Consider the following 6,879-nt stretch of genomic DNA (forward strand, 5'->3'; position numbering starts at 1 on the left):
TATATATACATACATACATACATACATACATACATACATATAGATATAGATATATAGATATACTTATACACCTATATATATACATATATATATAGACATACGCATATATGCATATATACATACATACGTATATATATATACACATACACACCTATATATATATATATATATATATATGAAATAGGTTCTTTAAAATGAATAATATACATTTATATATGCTTTGGTATATGCGTTGGTATGTTAAGTTACGTTCAATATTTAAATTCTAAGAACGTCTAGAATAGTTAGAATGCGTTTGGATGTTCTCAGATGTCACGAGTAGTAAAGTTTCTGACCAAAATGCTTGCAAATGGGGGTAAATTTGAAGAGGTTTAACGTATCTTTCATTATTCTTTTAGCGGAAAACGCGTATATAAATAAGTACATGAAATAGATCTTTTCTGTGTGGCTGCACATTTTGAAATTTTAAAATTAAGTATAATTTTCAAATTTGGTGTATTGATGTAATTTCTCACGCTGAATCTCAGGATCGAAATCATTAGTCCTAGAAAGTTTTTGAAATGAAGTTACAGTGGTCAAAAAATTTGATCGTTTTCACCCAGTCAGAAAACAGGTTTTGGAAGCTATCATTTTGTGTGTGACTGCAATCGTAGACGAAAAAGCAATAACGTCAATATTGGGACGATAGCTCGTGTTTTAAGCATTTATTAAGCGAAACATTATCAAAAAACGAGTAAACAACAAATATCTTTCAGTTTAAGCATTCAAGAGATGGGTATCAAAAACACAACGTAAGCTATCCAACATCAGCGATAGCTGGGTTACAAGCAGGTGAACACAGCGAAAACTATCAGTGTAAACTTACGTGGCTTTTCGTAAACAAGTGTTGAATTAATAGCACTTGATTTGCAACTAAAAATAGTTACGATTATTAATCTAGTTATTTCTATTGATAAGGTTGATACCTCTTCGTAGCTTTGATCAAATGAAAATCATAACAGTAATCATATACTGCATTCTAAAGTACGCGGAATTCTTTAAAAACAAGTGTTGCAAATCTTGGCTTGCTACTATGGAAGCAGGCATCTATAAGTCTATGGCTTTGGATTTTTCCTGAGTTACCTTACTTCTTGATCCTGCTTGCAGATATTTTTTCAGGTAAAGATGCACTCGCTTTTGTTATGCTTGACTCCCTATTGCTATGCTTTTTCTCCGAATTGGTTTCAACTCCTGTTAAAATCTCTTTATTACTTTCAATGTTAACAAAGGAATAATTATTAGAACTTTATTAACATCATTTACTCTTGTTGTTATGTTGATGTTCCTACTTTAGCTTATTCGAGTATATTTTCATTTTCACCTGTTATTGTTATATGTATTGGGAAGTGTTTCTTTTGTTTCATGAATATTTTTTCTGTTTATCTCGATTTAAAATTATTGTTTATTTTGGTTTATATTAATCTTTTTGCAACTGAATATGTTATACTTTTTGGCAATTGCTTTTAGAGTTAAGTGTTTGTTATTTACATTGTATTCTGTTAGAAGTTATATTGAATAGAATGCAAACACCGACCGTCTATGATATGTAACAGTTTTTCTTGTACCAGCCAAAGAGTGGAGCTTGTTCACATGCTCCAGCCAATTAGAAAATGGAGCTAAATCACCCCACAAGTCACTCACCGAGAAGGGTGGCACATTCAGTGAGCAATATATTCCAAGATATGCGAGAAGACGAGGTCAAATTTGAAATTCTTTTGATAGTAGGTCAGTTAGATGAAACTCGATTTGGAATAAAAAGATTTCTACACGTATATTTTTGTAATGGGAAATATTCTCATAAAGGTTTTCAAACAAAAACTATTTTCCTTCATTTTATTATATGTTTATTTTCTTTCTTACAATACTTATGTGTCATTAAAAATGATTACACTTTGAAGCGTAATGTTTTCTGCACTGAAATAGCCTGGTTACGTAACACCAGTCGGTTACCTTGCCGCTATGTTTTGACAGCAACCAGTCTGTTGCAGAAGGTACTTAAACACATAGTTTCACAAAGCTTGATGAATTGCTTATTTGCATTTTTCTATCAATAGTTTATTATTGTCCTTGTTAACATACAGCTTATATTGTATTTGCTAACAAACTGATTATATACTTGTTTAATTATTGTAATTGTAATATCAAACAAATATTGTATTTCCAAGGGTATTGTTGTTTGTGTAAGAGCTACAAACACTTTGCATTGTTATGATCCTATACGTATTACCTGGGTAAAACATATTCACTCTCAACAATTAACTTGTCTACAATGGAGGTGGGAACAGAAAAAATGCTAAATTCAGAAGAGAATAAAGGAAGAGATAGATGAGAATAAAGGAAGAGATAGTGTGCATTCTTGATCGAATGCATTTCATATCACTTACAGTGGAAATATCGTTGAAAAATGTACTTTTCTTGTATTGCCGTGTCTGTAAAAAGAGGCACGAGACATGTATGTATGTGAAATGTGGAGCCTCGTGAGTTGGAAATGGAGTAATTTCAATGAGATCAACCAGGTGTAAGTAGTTATATGAGTTGGGTGTAAAGTGGACAGTTAATTTGGAGGATGCTTGATAGAGTGCTTCTCACGAAGCTATCGGTATTTCGGAGAGGAAGATGCGAAAACACCGCGAATTTGGTGGAGATTCTTTCGCAAAGGACCAGCAATTTCAGTTGTAGCTTGGAGGTCGAGAAAGATTCGGAAGAGTGCGATGAACAAATGATCCTTATCTCACCAGAATTGTTTTAAAATTGTTCACTATGGAGTGAGGATATTAAGTTCAGGGATAGGATGCAATTCTCCAAGAGTTATTGACGATCTTCAGCAGGTCAGATATTTGAATCATTTCTGACGTTTCACACACACACACGTTTCTGCCAGCTCGTTCCCTTCGTTAATAAGAATGTTGTAAATGCAATATATTTACGTGAGTGATGATATATTTAAAAGAAAAAGAAAGCGTTCCGTATGTCTGTGGTTGTGCGACTAACTTTTCTCAAGTAACGGAAAAAAGTTTGGGTTCGCAAATACAGACAGCTTTGCAAGCACGTAACAATAAATAATTCATGTTTAAGGCAGCCCTGATAAAAAATTTTCTGAAGTCATTTTTGAAGCTGTTTGATCAGTATCGGATATTCAAATAAAATCTATAAGTAAAGTGTGGTAGTTAGAGTTTGACTTCTACATCGCTGAAGAGGTGAAATTACGTCGAAACGTCTGGAATTTTCACCCCACCTACCAAAGATCGCTCACCTTCTTTAATGCACGATTACTTTTTCATCTTTAATCCGCTTATGTTCTGAAATTATCTACTTGAAATGAAAGAAGAAAAACAAATTCTCGTTATCTCTAGATTCAGTTCCTTTCATTTTGGATTTAATTTCGATTTTTCAAACTTTCCTGAGTTCTAAATTTAGCATGCTGTCTCGTAGATATCTAAATACAAAATATTTATATTCGAACAGGAGAAATAACAACACGAATATATTGTTTCTGTATAAAAATACATACAGAGGCCAAGCTAAAAGTGCATTAAGAAAGCAATTTTCAAATAAAATTGTGACGTGAATGCAAGACTTGTAAGCCATCCCGTTATCCGTCGTATGAGTACCACTTATATCTCCTGAACGACATAGACTAAAACTTTCTATACTAACCCAACACAAGAATGGAATCATTGATTTATGCACTAAAATCTGTTATTGTTACTTTCAATGTTAAGGACACTCTACAATTTTACTCTCTGATTTGATTTCGCACTTTATTTTTCGGTCTCTCTTTCTTTCTTTCTCTCTCTCTCTCTCTCTCCCCCCTCTCTCTCTCTCTCTCTCTCTCTCTTTCTCGTGCGGATGCAATCAGATAAAGTTACACATGCTTACAATAAAAATAGTTTAACAGAAAATAAAAACTGTAAAGTGACCCAGATTGGGTCAATAACATATGAGTTCACCCATCTGCTCTTACGTGTATGTATACAAATATACATAAATGCATATTAAGTAATATGTGTGTATGTATTTGTGTGTGTATGTATGTAAGAATAAGAATTATGTATGTATGCATGTATGTATGTATATATATTAATAAATATATATATATATATATATATATATATATATATATATATATATATATACATATCTGTGTATACATTATATGAATATTCTGTTATTCTTTTATTTGTTTCGGTCATTTGACTGAGTCCATGCTGGAGCACCGCCTGAAAATGTATATATGCGTATATACGTATACATGTGTGTGTACGTATATTCTTATCTCTCTCTCCGTATAAGTATTAAAGCCCAATCTGTTGAGTATTCCATTACACCACAGGTACTTCTTAGAGTCATGTAATCTTTAGGCAGCACTAGTAGCACGAAAATGACTTGTAGAATTATCATCAGAATTTATTCAACACGTTTTCTCGGAGCTGACATCAACCCAACAGCAATTAGAAGCACTGAATCGAATCGAAACTTTGGTGGAAGACTCTTTTCCTAGCATACTGTGAAGTGTAATAAAGATAAATCAACTCCCTTACTAAGTGAATCTTTTAACAGCATCCCCTCTCTCTCTCTATCTCTCTCTCTCCCACTGTCTTGCTTTCTCTCTGTGTCTCTTTATCTGTCTCTCTCTCTCATTTTCTCCGTCACGCTCGCAGACACATAAACATGCATACAAACACGCGATCGCTAAAGCAAAAATTTCTAAAATAAAATTGCGAGAAATTAAGAAATCATTGGGAATATTATATAACAAATATTACTCACTGGGTAATATCGGATATAGTTTGTGTATACCTGAAAAAGGAAGAAAATTTTGTATACGTTGTTTTATAGAAATTTGATTCTTAATAACCGCTCAGAGATATTGTATTTTTTGTTCCAATAAATCGAAATTTTATTGAAATATTTCAAAATACATAATGGTGGAACGCTGAAAAGACAAGTATCAGAGAGCAATACGAACGCTTCAACAAAACCAAAATGTATTCTGTTAGTGTGAATTTGATACGGAACGTTCTGTTTTGGTCATAAATTGAAATAGGTTTTCATTTCTTGACACAGGAAATGTGTCAAGGCCGACAGGAAGCTGTGCAGCTTCCTAGGTCTAACCAATAGTAGTATTATTCCATTCAGGGGACTGTCACATTAAGTTGACAGTGTACAACTACTTCATCGTATCACTACTGCATAAATCTTTCTGAGAGATTTAGAAATGTAACGATCAATTATAAAGAAATTGATGACTCTACTAGAAGACGCATCACTTTGCGTGCTTTTAAACGACGGCTGAGTCCTGATCGTACAAACTCTTAATCTGAAGCAGTCCAGCCATGACTACCCGGTAATCTTATAACTAAGACTTTCGCAAAAGTGTTTTTAAAAGAAAGTAAAACGAGTCGATATATTCCGAGCGTGATTTGGTTGTTTTACCTAGTCGTAGCGTTTAGGCTCTTGACTGGTCTAAATTGTCGTTAACAATGAAGATATTCAAGCTGGTCGCTCATATACTCACTGAAAAACCTTCGAATAGTCTCTCAGGATGCTAAAAATATTAGTCAAAATCATCCTCAAACCATATCCCACTATTTAAAAAATGATTAATAATACATTAGACAGTATATTTTCTGATATATGAAAACATACCGGTGAATTTTCATGGCTGGAACGCATATACACACACGTCTACAAGATCAATACTGACCCATAACTAAACATAAGCAACAAGAACATGAAAAAAAAGAAGTAATATTATAGGATTCCTATAAAAGTTTTGTTGTTCAATTTTCGCACAAGACACATGAAATTTTTATTGATTGATTGTAACATCGTACTTTTTATGACTTCATCAGGTTATATTTTATAGTTTGTGCAGGGTCGATGCTATGTACTGGTATAACCATGAGATCGTTCAGAGCAATAAAATAAGAGTCCTCTACAAGAGACCAATGAAATATTTCAAATTTTATATGAGATAACTGATTTTCCTGGTTATATGCTTAATCATAAAACTTATAGCTTTCTATTTAGAAAGTTGTTTATAAAATTGTGGCTCTTTTTTGGCTGTTGTAAAGCTGGTGATGACAACGTATGCTGCGTTAAAGACAGGAGAGAGGAATACTAGTTTTGCAGCTGGAATAAAGGACCGCATAATTTGGGTCTGGTTTAAGAGCACTGAATACCCTTATACCGGCCCTATGTTTGTGTTTTTAATTTCTGTATATCATTAAACAATCTTCACGTTGATACGTGTAAGTTTGAACAACTGTCAGATGACGTGTACTAGAAATACTGCGCATAAAATAAGTGAATGCTAAAAGGCTGGGCGTTGTGGGGTTGCAATATGGGTCCAGTTGTTAGAGTGAACAGTCTTGGTTTGCTATATTTCTTATTACTTTTTGCTTTGCTTCCATCTTGAGTTTGGAGAATTCAACGGGAGCATCACAGAGTGGAATTAAAGGAAGATTGTTGCGCTTAGAAATCTAAAAGTAACACATTTCTTCCACTGGGTACAGAACATGAACGTACCATTATCTACAATGAAGAGGTTCTCACCCGGGGTCCATATAGCGATTAGAGGTCCATATAATATTTTGTTATTAAAATATATGTGCAATAAATTGTTTATACTTCCACAATAAAAAAATATTATTATTTTACTCTTTTACTCTTGTAATTGTTTCAGTCATTTGACCGAGGCCATGCTGGAGTACCGCCTTTAGTCGAGCAAATCGACCCCAGGACTTATTCTTTGGAAGCTTAGTACTTATTCTATCGGTCTCTTTTGCCGAGCCACTAAGTTACAGGGACGCAAACACACCAGCATCGGTTGTCAAG

This window comes from Octopus bimaculoides, chromosome 19 (assembly GCF_001194135.2).
Source record: "Octopus bimaculoides isolate UCB-OBI-ISO-001 chromosome 19, ASM119413v2, whole genome shotgun sequence".
Classification (NCBI taxonomy): Eukaryota; Metazoa; Mollusca; class Cephalopoda; order Octopoda; family Octopodidae; genus Octopus; species Octopus bimaculoides.